The 16,365-nt window shown below is 44.7% G+C and overlaps 1 protein-coding gene across 1 annotated transcript in view; it reads right to left on the reverse strand.

Annotated features, from left to right (window-relative positions):
- LOC139102764 (L-lactate dehydrogenase) overlaps positions 1–5,621 on the reverse strand; it is a 58,001-nt gene extending 52,380 nt beyond the window's left edge. Inside the window, exon 1 of the mRNA XM_070656896.1 lies at positions 4,624–5,621. The gene's annotated coding sequence lies outside the window, so the exon portion shown is untranslated. The remainder of the gene's footprint in view (positions 1–4,623) is intronic.
- Positions 5,622–16,365: the final 10,744 nt, after the last annotated feature.

Below are 16,365 nucleotides of genomic sequence, written 5' to 3' on the forward strand. Positions count from 1 at the left end.
TTAAGTGGAAAAGCCGTGGCAGGAATCTGGCATTCCGGTGGACCGCGGCGAGACGCTGAAGATAAATAGACCTAAGACAATGGGGTTCCCAAAGAAGTGTTTCTCGAGTGCGACGTTAGGCTTGGCCGGAACGGCGAGTTCACGTGGCTGGAAATTTGCATTCGTTCCAACCCCCTCCCCCCTCTCGTCCCGATCCGTTTATAAATCACTCGACGTGCTCTCACGGGGCCTCTCCGCCGTCCACGAACCGCGACGCCGTGCCCCTCGGAGGAGCTAGATATTGTCACGCGTGCAAGATATATGTATATGCGTCCTACCGTAAGTGCGCTATTATTCCGCGGCCTCCCCCGGGGCCTTTCGCGAAAAACTACCGATGTTAGATGTCCTAATCGCCAAGTGCAACCAGATATCCTCTATAAATTTGCACGCATTGAAAGCCCATTAACTGCGAATTTTTTAAGTCTCGGTAAACTTGCCGTTGAATTTATTATTTAATTTTTTATACTCGCTCTAGATCTCATACGTTTAATCAGTCCTCGTTATTTCTTGTAACGCAATATTTTTTTTTTTTTTTTTTTATAACGAATACAAAATGGATACGCGTTCGGATGAATTTATTGTTCGAGATTCCTACGGCTATGCATTTTGTTGCACGTGCTGACTTTCACTTTGAGCCCAGCTTCCTCACTTTTTCACCGCGACATTCCACGGCGACAGTTACACAAGGGAGAACCACATACGATCCGACGTCATGTGCAATCGACTTTCATCCTGCGTCGTTAAAAAGTATCGCTAGAATTTTAAGCGTGTTCCTATGCGGTTGATCGCGTCGAGCAAATATCGTTTACCTATACGAGGCACCGTCGGGGGAGCTTTACGACCGTAATTTTGATACAGGCAGTTATCGTTACATCATACGTACGAGCCTACGCGGTAAGGGCGTCGATATTACTCAGGAAATAGGCGAAATTAAATCGTTTACGATCAACCACGCGTATTAATAAGAGCATCCTCTTTCTCGTTCCCTCGTTTTTCTCCACTTCCTCATCTCGAAACGGCGATTTTTTAGAAATATTTAAGTGAGACACGCCTCGGCGCGTACGTCGTTGCACCAACGTGGAAACGTTAAACGCGAAACCGCAGCGGCTGCGGCGCGGGAGCGATCGCATTAAAACGTTCAACGACAGAACGGTGGATCGAGGCGATACATCGGAGACGCCGCCGGGCTGTTCTATAATTTTATAGCGCTCACTTTAATCCGCTCCCTAATTAATGGCCCATAAATTACGGGCGCCGAGTCGTTAATGGCGAGAAACGCGCGCGTGCGACGTGCGCCACGGTTCGGCTTCTTTCCACACAATCGTATGCAACTCGACCGCAATGCCGCCCCGCTTATCTCACGCTTGCCGTGTTCGTTTGTGTTTGACCGTGGTAACAAGCGCGCGTGTTACAGGTGTTTAACGCTCGTAAACAATGCGTCCCTACCGATTTGGTCGCCGGCCGCCATTAAAAAGCTCGCCCGAGACGCCGTCCGATTTTTCAGCGATACGAGAGAGTCGCGCAGATGGTACCGATATCTAGCCGCACAATAGGTGATTATTTTCAGACGGCGACGTCGCATAGAGAAGCGCTCGTTTGCGGCCGCAGCATCGCCGATGCCGATCGCTACCCGCGTACGCTGTTGCGTCGCGTCGAAAAAGCGTTTGATACGTCGCCAAATATACGTATTTCATAAATTCATAAAAGTCTAGAGACCGAAGAAATAAAATTATCTCCGCGTGCCATTAACGTCGTAAATCTTCTAGCGTATGTCTATTTATTTAATTTACACGGCTATCAGCGTGCTTCTTACAACCGCGATAAACCCGTAGAATTAATTTAATTTTTATGCAATTACGTACGTAACGGTGTTTGATATGTAATCGAAAGCTTTTTATGACGTATTAATATTACGAAGCGACTGTCGCGCAAGGCTTTTACAAACGATTCAATGTTCAGCTAAGCGATCGTGTTATAGTAATTAAAACATTCCGAGAAAACTCGGTGGAGGGAAAAGGATTCACGCGAATCCCCGAAGAAGCGATCTCGGACTCACGCGAACCGATACGTTCCGATTCCGTAGGTACGAAGAGAAGTACTCTCTTACAAAGAGAGAGGCTCATTGCCGAAGCATGCAGCCTTGTCTTGTACAATTTGCTCGAACATGTCCGTCGCGGTCGGAGCGCTCGTTTGAACCGGTCGCAGCGTTTCCTCTCTTCGTCGAGGAGATGAAGAGGATACACGATGCCGCTCCTCGGTCCCGTGGGATCGAGAGAGGAGCGACGAAATTCACGGTGCGAATTCCCCGAGTCACCTTCTCCTTCCCCTTTCTTTTACTCCTAACTCTTTCTCTTTCTTCCTCTTTTCCCGTCTCCCTTCACCATCGCGCCCTTTAATCGCGCCCTCGCTCTTTTCGCGACTCGCCTCTTCTTCCTACCTCCGAAGAATCGTCGGTAAACGTATGTATGCGTGTATCGCGCTTGTGTAAGTACGTTGAACAGGCCTACCGCGATAAATCTAAGAAGCCTTCCGCCGCCGACCCGAGAGAGCCCAATCGAGACAAGTTCTCCAAGCGTAATCCGGTGTCGACGACGGGGATCAGTGCCAAGCCCCGTCGTCGAGCTTTTCGATACCACAGATTAGACCTCGCTTCTACCTTTAAAGCAACATATACGCCCGCCACGCGCGTCTTCGCGCCTCCACGTTTCACGTCTTTCTTTTATATCGTACTTAACAAATTAACGCACACAGAGGATACGTACTCGAGGCGTCATTTTCTCACTTCTGTTACACGTTGCAAAAAATAAAAGAAAAAAAAATTAATTTGTTAAACGTGGGTTAAACGCGACTGGCCTACGTTGAAAAAGAGAAATCCTTTTAATAGACACCGCCTGTACTTTTTTTTTTCCTTTTTTTTTTTTCTTTTACCCCCAGGCATTTTATCGACGCGTATTCGTGTTACTATTCGCTACGCATCGACGTACTCGCGAAGACGGATGCCCACGGCAAGGTTCACGGGATTGATTACCGCAGTCAATAACACGGGTGTGTATATTGATGAGAGCGCGGAATGAGAGAACGTTAACAGGTCAATGAAATTATACTGTTACAAAGATTGATGCCGTTGTGATTGATGATTGATGATACGCTCGGCACCGAGGTGGCAGAACCGAGGTGGTTTTCACCCGATGACTGACCACTCGGTTAAATTTGTTCGACTATCGTCACAATTTGTATTCTATACGCGGCATATTACATAAACGCGCGTTGCATTCTGCTGTCGGAATGTCGCTCGACGATCATAGATTTCATGTATTGTACAATCAAAACCGATTTCGATTTCAAACGCGAAAGACTCATACATACTTTCGTGAATTATTGCGAGACTATAGTTTCGTTATATTAACGCGCTGTTGAAAATAAATATAGTTCTAATAAATGTATAATATTACAGACCTTTGCGGGAGGTCTCGAGATAAGCTTGAAATTAAAATTTAGCTTCTGTTTGTTCGCCTAACGAAACATAAATCAACACTTGGAAAAATCAGTGACGCGACCGGTAAGCTGTTAACGACTCGATAAATTGTTACCTCCGAGGTCTGCGGAGATTACATCGGCTATTACAGACTCCCGTCGTTTTCCTAAAGATGTTCAACAGTTATCTCACTAAACATTTAATTACGGTATGCAAATTAAATCCATGAATCGCCATAGTCGGGTAAAGCAAAGTGGTTTATGAACGGCAAAAACTCTACCTCATAGAATCAATTTAGTAATTGAACATAATTGAAAAACGTAAAACTTAATAAAGGCGGACTCGTCGTACCACGAAGCTAGCGATAAGATCTTTGCGGATTTTTCTGATTTATTCCAACTTAGCCGGACTATCGACAGATAATTCTATACTAAGTATAAGCGTGCCGCGAAAAGTATTTCAGAAAATTTTCATATTGAAACTAGCTGAAGTCAATCAAATTAAAAAAATAAAATAAAATAAAATAAAAAAAAGAGGCCTAGCATTTCGAGCCGGTATCGGTATCCGTCGCTTCGTTTCCCTCGCACGCGTAAAAGACGGTTCGCGCGGCGGTAATAAAAATAATTACGGTATCCGTCGATGTTGGTCGGCGCCCAAATCGAAATCTGATAAGGCCCCTAATAAATGCCGCGGACCGATCGCCTTAACGGTGGAGACAAGCTGTTTTCGAGGGCCACCAGATGATCCGAGAGACGACCGTGCTCTCTCGACGAGCACCGCTACGGAATGCGTCGTCTTCAAGCCCTAATGATTCCCGAAGCCGGGCCCACCGGGGACCCTGATGATATCTAAACCGAACGAACGTCGTCCGGACCTACAGCCGCTGTCTCGTCCTTGCTACTGTCGCTGGTTAGATTGTACCTCCTCCGCGACATATTTACCGAAGGCATTACTTCCCTCGGCAGTTAAGTATTAGTAATTTACTAATTACTAAAGATTACAGACCGCGCGCTCCGGACGCGTCATTAGATTCAGACATTGTATTGACTTTTTTCGGATAATTAAAATTTAGTGATTTACGGCCGACGGCCTGTTGCCAGTTTACTTACATTTGCGTCCTCCGGTTAGGTTGAGGTAGGTTATTTTCCGTCTGTCCGTCCGTTCGTTCTTCCTTCCTTCCTTCCTTCTTTCCGTCCGTCCATCCTTCCGTCCGTCCTTCCTTCCTTCCTTCCTTCCGTCCGTCTGTGGCAGTGTTGTATATTCCGTGGATTATCTTAACGTGTCGTAGCCCTTCTAATCACTTGGCACTAGATTACACTGCTCTGCTTTTTTTATAATCACAATCACTAATTAATAACCCCATCACTCGAAAGGCGAACGACCGAGAGAACGACGGGGAGTTATCGCGACGATTTTTTCCGATTTAAATTAAGAAGCGCGACGAACGATCAGATACTGTACGAATTTCCAGTCTCGATATCCGTAGCATTGATCACTTCCGCCGGGTCTTCACTCGCGTCGTCCTCGAGACAAGAAGCTGGTGGCCACGATGTAAAGCAAGATCCTTTTAATTCCTTCTTCGATCGACTCTCGTCGGCAGAGTAAACGGCGCCGAGCGGCGAACGAGACGGGCCGCGATACAAAATGTTCTCTACGCACTTTGTCTTTCTTGAGTTTCTTTAAAAATTACTTTCTCGAAACGGAATGAGAACCCCGGCCGCGACGAAGAAGACGGACGAGGTGCGGATCACTTCCCGCTCCTCCCGCGCAATCGCGGCTGTCGGAACCGGCCGAAGAAAATCATGATGGAAGCCGGTGGTCGAAAATGTCCGAATAATACGCGACGCGGTTCACGTCGGACGCTCCGCGCGCTGCGCTGCGCCCGTGACGTCACGTTGTCGTTCCGGAGCATTTTTTCGGAGTCCAAAATAAAGCACGAAACGATGAGTGGAATGGTAGAGGGGCACAGAAAACGATTCCTCGTACCCGAATTGATAACGTCGACATTTATTTGTACGCGATACTTCCCTATCCGCGGTCGAAACTACGCGAGATTGCGGAGCGATCAGCAATACGTCCTCGCGCCCGAGTCTCCGCAACTAGACTAACCGCTAGAGATTTCGGCCCTTAGAGAGAGCGAGAAAACTGCGTAAAGAAAGTGAGACGGACGATGGTCAACCGTCAATAGCGCGCTGTCCTTCTCGCACGGAGTTCTCGGAAAAGCTCAGCTGAACGCTGAGTCGAGACTTGCTTGGTCTATTTACGTTTTTTATGCGCTCGACGAGCTCGAGATCTTGTCCACCAAAACAAATACGAAGCGTTTTTTCGCGAGTCTCTGCAACTAGACTAACCGTCAGAGATTTCGGCCCTTAGAGAGAGCGAGAGAACCGTATAAAGAAAGTGAGACGGACGATGTGGTCAACTGTCGATTGCGCGCAGTCCTTCTCGCACGGAGTTCTCGGAAACGCTGAGCTCGACGCTGAGTCGAGACTTGCTTGGTCTATTTACGTTTTTTATCCGCTCGACGAGCTCGAGACCTCGTCCACCAAAATAAAAATACGAAGCATTTTTTCGCGACGCAGACAACAACTTTCCGAGCTCCGAAATCGTCGACTTAAAACTCCTGTTCGAGCAAGCCTCAAAAATAATATAATAGTCCTGATATATTTTTTTTGTTTTTTAAACCTTTCTTTTTAAATCGCGCGTAGTAACATTAATAATTGACGTTTACTTTGGTACGAAACGAACCAAGCGAGAAAACGGCGCAGAAAGATTGTAATAATTAACAGCTGATTCACGCGTAACATCATTTCTTTTAGATAGAAAGATTTTACGAAGATTGACAGGAATGAGCTACTCGGCATTACGACGCTGCTGTCGGAGTGTGACAGAGTATTAATTTGATAAATAACGGAATGTACAACATAACCGAAATGAGATCGATAATATTTTTGGAATGCAAAGAATGTCGAGATAAATTGACAGTAGCTCCGCGGGCTTCACGTCAATCGCTTCATAAGTCAACGTCACAAAATTGATTAATAGGTACACACGAATTGTTTGGAAGTCAATTTATCCAATCGTTTAAACAAATGCTTAAATGATACTAAATTTTGGAACGCATAACTGTGTTCAGAACTTTCGTAATATTAATTATTAATAATTTTAATTCTTTATGTTTAAATCGATATAGACGTTCGTGTAAATTATTGAAGAACAATAGGAAATGGACGGTGATTGCGTAATGACACCAAAAGTGGCGTCTTTCCTAACTCGGAGACGATAGACGTCGTTTCACCGTGCATTCGGCCTGAATCTTGTGTTCTACCGCAACGTTGTGCACACCACTTCCTTTTCACGAGCGCGTGTGAATGTGTTCTAAGAGCGAGCGCGACTCAAGCTACCTGGCATTGTCGCGAACGGTCCTTGTCGACGTCGTTGCCCGGCTCTCTCGAGCGAGAGACGAATGTTCGAATCTGTTCACCGCATGAATAGGGAAGCGATGTTTGTTTTGAGTACAGGTTCTCGCCTTTTGTCTCAGCGAGAGCCGTAGTCGCTTCCAGTCAATGCTCTCTTTTTTACGGATTAGTTTTTTTTACTCCATTCTTTTTCTTTCTATCGTTTTTTTTTTTTTTTATTGTTTCGAAAATATTATGCAATTAATTTAGAGATTTTAGAAATAATTTATGTAATATAAATTTTTTTAAGAATAATAAAGCAATGAAATGGAACGTAGATATAATATTAGTGATGTACGTATAGAAAAAAAAATTGTCAACGATATGCGATAAAAAGAGAAATAAATGATAAAATAAAAAACTGAAAACCGTGGCTAATGGTTACGTCGAAATTTCGTCTCTTTCTTTCGACTTACTTCAGAAGTCGAACGATTTTTGACGCGTGAACTCGACAGATTCCGAGGTCGATAAAGACATTAGACGCGCTTCTTGTTCTTGTATACGAAGGCTTTTGTATTTTTCTTGGTTGAAAAAGAACCATCGAGATGGGGGAGGCGAGAGAGTAGCGCGAAGGTGGAACAAAAATCTCAGGCATGACGGCGATTTTGTTACGGTGCAACTGAGTATGACGTTTTCGGGTATACATACATATATGTAAGTTAAGAAGAAATTAAATATATCGTGTAGATAAAAAGATTCAACGCAACGAAAAAACAAAAAGAAAATGAAGAAAAATAAAATAAAATTTAAATTGATCGTCAATGAATCATTAGATATTGCCCGCAAGATTTGCCATTCGTTATTAATTAATTTATTAATCATATTTGTATTTATATTCTATGCAGTTGCTGCATGTCGGAATTTCCATTATTATCTACATAGTGACGCAAGGATTTCAAGAAGCATCGTCTGTCTCCTAAATATACACTTTCTGTGAGCATGCATATGACATCACTTTGTAATTTAATTCACGAGGTAAATACACACAGCTTGATGTGCATTCCCGTCCACGAATTGCATTATAAATTTTCCAGATCTTTGTATGCCCATCCATTCGCACGTTTATCACATGTCCCGTTCATTCACACGATGTCTCTAATTCGCTCCTGTACGCAACGCACCGCCTTTCATCTGTTTCCTGTACACGACCCCCAGCTTTCGAAGATGTGGCAATTATTTACCTTTCATTATACCTTTTACCCGTCTAAAATTAATTCCGCTACTCCTTTGCATTTGCAGCTATAAAAAAAAAAAAAAACATACGTTGCCGAGAGGCGAAAGACATAGCTGTTAATTAATTTATTTCGTCCGTTTAACCTAATATCTATTTAAAACTAATATAACAGCAAACAGTGCCTTGCACGTTAAACGATATTGAAATTACATTTACTGGAACGAGAGGTGATTGAGTTTTAAAAGCCACGTTGATCGATTTTTAGTATCATGCATAAATCTCTCGTTCTATACTACCATCAGTCACAATTTATCTGTCTTCACGTTGCACGAAAGAAAAATCTTCCAGAGGATCAGAAGACCAAAGCTAATACCTAAAATGGTGCTGATACATTTCTATGCAAAGCACTTTAAGCAGTCCCAGTTTGTTCGAGCGATTAAGATTCCCGCCTGTCTTTAAGGATTATGTTTGGAGCGGGTATCCGTCGCGCTTAACTATTTTACGGCGACCGTAAAGAAGGCTGGCTATGCAGGTGCAAGGACTATGCACTTTTTGCTTATCTCGTTGAAATTCTTACGACTGTGGTAGCGATAGCGCGAAGATTAAGACTTCCAACAACGGGAGCAAGCACTCTAATAAAAAAAAGTGGGATACTTCTAAATTAAGAGAAATACTCTTGAATTATAATCCACTTTGCAATTAAAACACGAAACGACGAATTTGTTCTGGCTCGATTAACCACCCTTCTCATACATATTCGCGAGTAAATGATTCCGGAGCAATATCGGATCGCGTTGGTAAAAACTTACTCCGCCAAGGGCTAATGACATATCCGTCGTTGCAAAGACAGTAATCTGGTACACGATTTTAGTAATAGCGTCGCTATAAGACATACGAGTTTACGAGACACCTGTCCATTCCACGCATTCGGCAAAAAATGTATCGTCACGGCGAATTCACCTGTTCTTAAACTTGATCCAAACCTTAATTCGTAGTAATTAAAGAGATTTAGCGAAAAAAGAAATACAGCTGTTGCAAAATGTTATATCTTACGACATGGTAAACATAAAAAAATCTATAATACGGTTATTTGAACTTCTAAATAGCATACTTTTGAAATAAAAATTATTCAAAAAATCTGCTACTTATTAATCGCACGACGAATTAATATCGAAAGTGCAACATTAAAAAAATTTAATACATTTACAAAAACGTAATAAGCAAGAAAAAGATTTTACATCGTTACGTGAAATTGTCTATAGTAAAGTCAACAAGGCGGGGGAAAAAATAGAAAGCCGGGAGAAAGCAAAATAAACGATACGAGGGGATGGTACTGCCTGCAAGGAACAGAAATTAAAGTCGTACCCACAGACTGGCGACGGCACGCGAAAAAACAAGCAAGTGGACGCATTCGTTGCACACGCAGGGGAATGTGAAAATTAACGCCGGGCCTCGGGAAACGGGGCGGAAGACCGGGGGAAAAAAATAAACGTGCCAAAGGGATGAGAAGGGGGGGGAGGATAAGGAGGCGAAGAGAGACGAGGGCCTGCCGTCCAAGGCGGCGTGACATGACGCCGAGCCGTGCGGTAAATTACTGACGTATGCTGAAGAATCCGAGCGCGCCGAGGGTAATTCCTTGGGCGGACTCGGAGGCGGTATCGGTGGGTCGCATCTCCATGACAAATACTGGCAGAACCTCGCGCGGACACGGTAGATCCTATCTCGACTTTATCCCCGCAGATAAATGGGCCCGCGTATAATGCCGCCTCACCGTGGTTACGTACACGTGTACACACGTGGACGTAAGGCCTCCGCGCCCTGGCACACCGGTATCCCTCGAGCACGGCGGAAATGGTTCCTACGCGCTCATCGATGCGGAAGGAGACCGCCCCCGATATTATTCCTCGCGGTCGTCGCGTTCTTTAGCACGCGCGGGACGAGAAAACGCGCCAGGAGCGATCGCAAGATCACCGAGAGCACTCGAGGTATCCACGCGCCTTTCGAGATGTCATCTCAAACGATTACATTGATATATCGAATAAAGAATGCCCTACCGTCTATTATATAATTGCAAATAATTACTGAAAACAGTTTCCACGTGACATGTAATTTTTAAAAGAATTAAATTATAAGTGCCTAATAATAATTAATGAATCATATTGGTAACGAGGTCTCGGGATTGTTGGTAATATATTTTTCATGCGTTTCGCAGCGAGATGCTTAAAGTTTATCGAATACTTGAATTGAAAAAAAGGGGTGTAAAAATTTTGTCGCGCGGCTGAGAGCGGTGCGCGCGAATGGAAAACACCAGGCCGGCTCATTATCGCACCCTACAAATGTCAACATCGTCAGTCTCCATAATCGCGCCTCGAATACCGCCGCGTAATTAAGACATTTGTATCGTGAGCCCGGGTGTAGCGACTCCTTTCCCTCGGCAATTTAAACTCACTCCCCGTGAACCAGGTCGCGACAGTTAAAAAGAGATACGATCGAGACGGCACCGGATCTGCCTCCAATTGGATCGACGACCAATCCGTTGCCATGGGGCCTAATTAATTCCGCCTCTCGCTGGAGTCACGGTGGGACCTTATCGGGGCCCGATTAATACGAAACGCGGCCTTATCGTAAGGAATTAGCCTGTTTGGCGAGAATCGAATGGTCCGGGCCGTCGTGCGTGCGCATATGTATGCGGCTTATCTCAAGCACGCGTGCTGAAGCGAGCACGCTCGCATGCGTGGGCTCGCCGTGACAAAAATACAGGCCGTGTTTGCCAGGAATTTCACGTTATCGCCGAAGATGAGCTACGTGCGCCGATTACCGATGGTGCTTAAAGTTTTCCTGCGGATCCCCTTGGACGCTTTTTTTTTTACTTTTTCTCGCGCCTCTCACGCGAAATTACAAGACGCCAATTCCACGAGACCTCCGTGGGATTACGTTGCGGCGGCAAACACGAAAGGGCGACGGAAGAGCCGAGACGGAAAGATCTTAAGGAAATCGAAGAGAAAATTACGGCGGCGCGGCCGAAGGGTGGTTAACGTTTTACTGATTGCGAGGCATAAAATGTAATTGCGAGGTGGCCCGCGGAGTAGAATCGCGGTAGTAATGCGGTCGTCCCAAGTTTAGCGGGCCCTTCGAGCACTAAATACTCGCGTGACTCGAAATCCGGTTTGTAATGTACTCGCGAGCGCATTAGGACGCTCATTTGCGCTACTTCGCGCCCGCATAAAGTTCGTAGAATAACGCAATTAGCTGTCTGAATTAAACGCCCGATCATCGTTATTCGCGCCATCGTCCTCTTGGAATCCTACGCCGGCGCCTTTTACACGTTTAAACGCTCCGATCATCTTTTTTGCATGCCGCCCCGTTAACGCCACGACCTTCTTCCATTAGGAACGATTACATCGTTACGCCGATATCCACGCTCCCAGCATGATATTACAAAGCCGGAATACGAAACGTTTTCGTCGATGTGCGCGCCGCCGCTTTGATCGCAAAGAGGATTATATCCATAAAACGTCTACAACGCTGTATTTAACGTTACATAACATCAACTATCGTTTATATTCACGGAACGCCTGAGCTACTAATTATTTTCTCTCCAATTGCTACGCAGATTACACTTACAAATACGAATTGTTATATGTAAAAAAAAAAAAAAAAAAAAAAAAATATCTCACGTTTCCTAATTTTTCTCCACGGATTCTTAAATTGATTTATCGCCGACTGCAAAGTGTTAAGAGGCATGCGCGGAATTTTTATGTCGTTACACCGTGATGAACTTTGTTAATCTAATCTCTCTTCGAGCAAACACAATTCTGACGTGCGTAATCGATCGAACGGGCTTCGGTGCTTATAAATTCGGCATTCCTAACGGGCGGCCGTAATTCCCGACACGTCGGGAAGACAAATCATGACCGCTGTAATTTCCGACGATCAAGGCCGCGCGCCTCCGTAATATACGATCGGGGGATTGGCGATCTTACCGAGAATCGATTTGAATTAAACACCCGTCTTCGGCGTATCCTAGAGGCAGCTGGTCCGCGAGGAGCGGAGGCCCAATTAGGTCTTATAAGCGGCACGGTGCAGTACAGCGGGGAATTTTCAGCCGCGGGGACACCTGAACCCGAAGGAAGAAGAACACGGAGACAGGAACGGCTCTTGGCAAGCGTGCCGACGATCTACTCACCGACTTCACACGTTATTTATCTGTATCTTTCCCGCGGTGTGCATCCGCATTGCATCTATCAGCATATATGGCGCATCGCTATGCAAGTGAGACCGCGGCGGTATCCAAACAGATTCCTCTAGTCGCCGGAAGATTAAACGCGCCCCAAGACCACAGTAGCATTTTATTAGCTGATAAAGAACACGGACGGAGAAATAAATTGCGCCGCGAGTCAATATTGAGAATTAGTAAATACTAATTAAAGAACGTTACATTGCTTGCGTGATTGAGATAATAAAAAGGTTCTCGGATAATAATAGATTCTCAATGGGTCCTTTATGTCTTCGAGACGAAGATAAAATCTAGCGCGCGGCAGCAACTGTTACGACAGCATTACGAAAGCGTATTGAAAGAACCGGGGAAACATCGATCGCCGTATTAATTATAGCCCGACTAGCGCGGTGAGCTGATTGAGAAATATGTGATACCGTTGCGAAACACGCGCGGGGCGCGCGAGATGGACTTGGATACAATATCTAAGCAGCCGCGATGGTGGTTGCGTTGTATCGAGTATTAGCAATTCCAAGCCGCGCGGTTGGGAAAGCGGACGCATTCCGCGATGGCAGCCTACTCTACATTGAATGAGCGCCTCGGCAAATTTCGTGGAGCGAGAATCCTCGCGGCATGTCTACCTTTCCTTCTCGTTCGTCCGCCGACGCGAAGGAATTTGAATCGCTTTCCGTGCGATAGCGTACCTTAGCTCGGCTGAGTAAATGCGCGTCCTTTAAGACCGCCGACGCGCGGAAGACGGGGGGAAAAAAAAGATAGAGAACGATCCAACGTTTAACGCGACTGTGACATAAATCTGCATGGGTCCGATGCGCCCATATTCACCGTTGCCACTCTCTTCCCATTTCCTTTACCGCGAGCGTTGCTCGTGCACGTGTATATTGCTCGCGCAACCCCGCGGGACAGGACAAAATCTCGAGCTCCTCGAGAGGCGTAAGCCCATAGTTTAAAAGAGTTAGACGTATATGTGCATTCCGAACGAGGGGATCTAATATCGAAGTGTACGTATGTAATTTAACGCGTATTCTGCAAACGCACGTGCGCGCCACGGTCGCAATCGTAAATATTACTTGCAGCCAACGGTACATCAAATAATCATGAGAAACATAAAGGCGAGGAGATAAGAGTGTGAGATAAAATAGTAATTTCGCGCGTCAAAACGTGATTTTGACTGATCGAGAGGAAATAAAAATTCAGATCTCTGACACGGACGATCTGTGTAATTTCTTCGGAATGCACATAAAAACAACAAATTGTACCGATGATATATTTGATCGTTATGAAACGAAATGTCTACTTTTGAAAAGCGGATAATACAGTGACTACCTTTAATTATATATTTTTTATATTTATTTAATGACTATCGTTAATTCTTTAAGAACTCCGTCGTTTCGTGGTCGCCATTTATATCTTACATTTCTCGACACAATTCGCGGTGCGAGACTCTTCAAAGCCGTGGGAACGGCACGAGAGGAGATGTTCCGGTGGCGCGCGAGCGCGCGCGATCAAATTTATGAAACACACCTAAAACCTCGAAAGATGTTTATCAAACTTCCCGCTTCTTCGCAATAAGATGAGGACAAGGAACGTGTAAGTTCCCGACAGCCGTATGTATCTTGAAAGTACTCGACTCGGCACAACTACGCCGGTGAACGTCAGGGACGAGATTTAGAGGCCGCGACCGCGGACAATGCACGACACCTGCGGCCCCACGAGAGGAACGAAGAGAAGAACGGAAAGAAGAGAGGAAAATAGAACGAGAGAAAGAAAGACAGGCAAGCCAAAAGCGAAATAAGAAGATAAAGAAGCGGAGATGAAGAGGTGGATTCATCTCGCCGCGTATGCTGTAAAGTATAACGTGGTTCACCTAAATATATTACGTGGAACGAAAAAGAACGTTGGTAACACAACGAAATAAATCGTAAAAAAAAAAGGTCTTTAAAAAGTTTCATCTTTTTAACGAAAAAAGAAACCAGCGGAAAACAAAATTTTGCTATTCTTTGAAGTTTTTTAATCCCTAATTTATATCGCATAGTAAAGCGGTGTATGAATATTAATTATTCTGTAAATAATCAACTATGTGATCTTTTTGTTCTCGATACAGTGCACGGCTGGAAGGGTTTTCGGTAGCGCTGGACCCCTGATGGCGCATGCGGTGAAGAAAACGAAACGTAGAGGAGGCGAGAGCCGCGTCGCGCAGCCGAGGGGTTTTTTATCGGGATATTAATTGGACAACCAATTATATCTTACGCGGCGAGGCATAAATTCATAGCCTTTAAGCTCGCAGTTAAAACGAACCAATTATTGAAGGGGGGGCTGCTGCGTGCCTTTCCAGGCCGCGGCCGAAAAGCCCGCAGCCGAGAGAATATCCTTTCGAGGGTCGAAACTGCCCACAAGAACCCAATGGAACTGAGCAACGTGATTCCATCGTCGTTAACCATCGACATCGCCCACTCGCGAGAATGCCTCTTAGCCTGCAAATTTATTTCATTTCTTCGACACGAGCGAAGTACTTAGGTACTTACTATCAAGACTTAACAAACGGCAGAAAGAAAACGATCATCGGGAATATCCTTCGAAAATAACGAGATTAATAACACTTTTAATTCTACATACGGTTCTCAAAATCTTATTAACACACGTTAATTAGTTCTGTATTATTATATAAAATTTTGTCCTTCGGGAAGTCTTATTAAATTTAAGTTAATTATGCAATGTAACGCGCGTTTTTATACCACCCTGATATATGGGTTGACGAGATATTGGTGCGACACCATACTAACAAATGTTACGTATACGAGCCTACACTAGCAATTAAATAAAAGTATAATTCTATTTATTATAAATTATTATATTATTTTGCGATGTAGAATCGCGTGTTTCGCGGCCGTTATCGTGACGCTGGACACCGGCGAGATAACGTTATTTCTAGGATAACATATTATCGCAGCATCGTAGTAGAAATATATGTGAAATATCGCGTGTTACATGGCCATTAATGCTAATTATTATAGATAACATTAAGATGTGTTAAAATGCGAATCGTGTAGAACATAATTTCGACAATTTATTTAACTCGCGCAATAAAACCATTATACAACCTCCGCGCTTTCGCCTCGTGCTATCGTCGACGACTACTCTGAGAAGCTCCAGCTGCTGCTCCTGCGAAATTTCGGCTCCGTGATTCTTCGAACAATCGCGGTGGCCGTGGGGGACACGAGTACATAAGTGGAGTACGGAGTTCTTTTGATTCTACCTAGAGCAATCCCGACCTCGAGAATCTCGACAACCAAGTACCGCGCGCGTGCTTCCGTGAGCCTCGTGTGCTTCAGCACGTACTTGACGATGTCCTTCAGACTGGCACCTTCCACGAGAGGATCCATTCGTCTTGGCAACGACATCGCAAGAAACCTACGCGGACACGGGTTGTTCTATATTTTCACATAACGAAACCGCGCGCTTTTAAAAGCTTATTTGCTACGTTCTCGCGGATATGTTTTACGAATCAGTATTTCGCTTTCTCTTCTAATTGGATCATAAACACGTTCGAAAAAAAAATTTTTATTTCTCCATCGAGGCGAGAATATATACGTTATCACGCGTTATATGTTAAACCAGAAATGACGTTTGTGGCCGTCGTGGTCTATATAAAGATTCTATTGGTAGGAACGAATCGCAGTAGTATACCGAGCAATTGGATTATGCACTCCCGTCAACAGAATGCATGCAACACGAGAGGAAATTACGAACGGCGCGAAAGGAAGCGACGAGAAAGCGAGTACCAGAAAGGAGACACCGCGGTATCGCTTTTATGGGTCGTATATTAATCCTGTAATTGAGATATGGCTCTCGTCAAGCAACCGAACGCGCAGCGTTCCCCTACGAAAAAAGTCAATCATTAACTAAAATGGGCCTCGCAACAGCGAAAAAGCTGCTGCCAAAATGCCGGACAAAACGATTCCGGGAAGAAAGAAAGAACGGCGGG

This window comes from Cardiocondyla obscurior, linkage group LG05, assembly GCF_019399895.1.
Source record: "Cardiocondyla obscurior isolate alpha-2009 linkage group LG05, Cobs3.1, whole genome shotgun sequence".
Lineage (NCBI taxonomy): Eukaryota > Metazoa > Arthropoda > Insecta > Hymenoptera > Formicidae > Cardiocondyla > Cardiocondyla obscurior.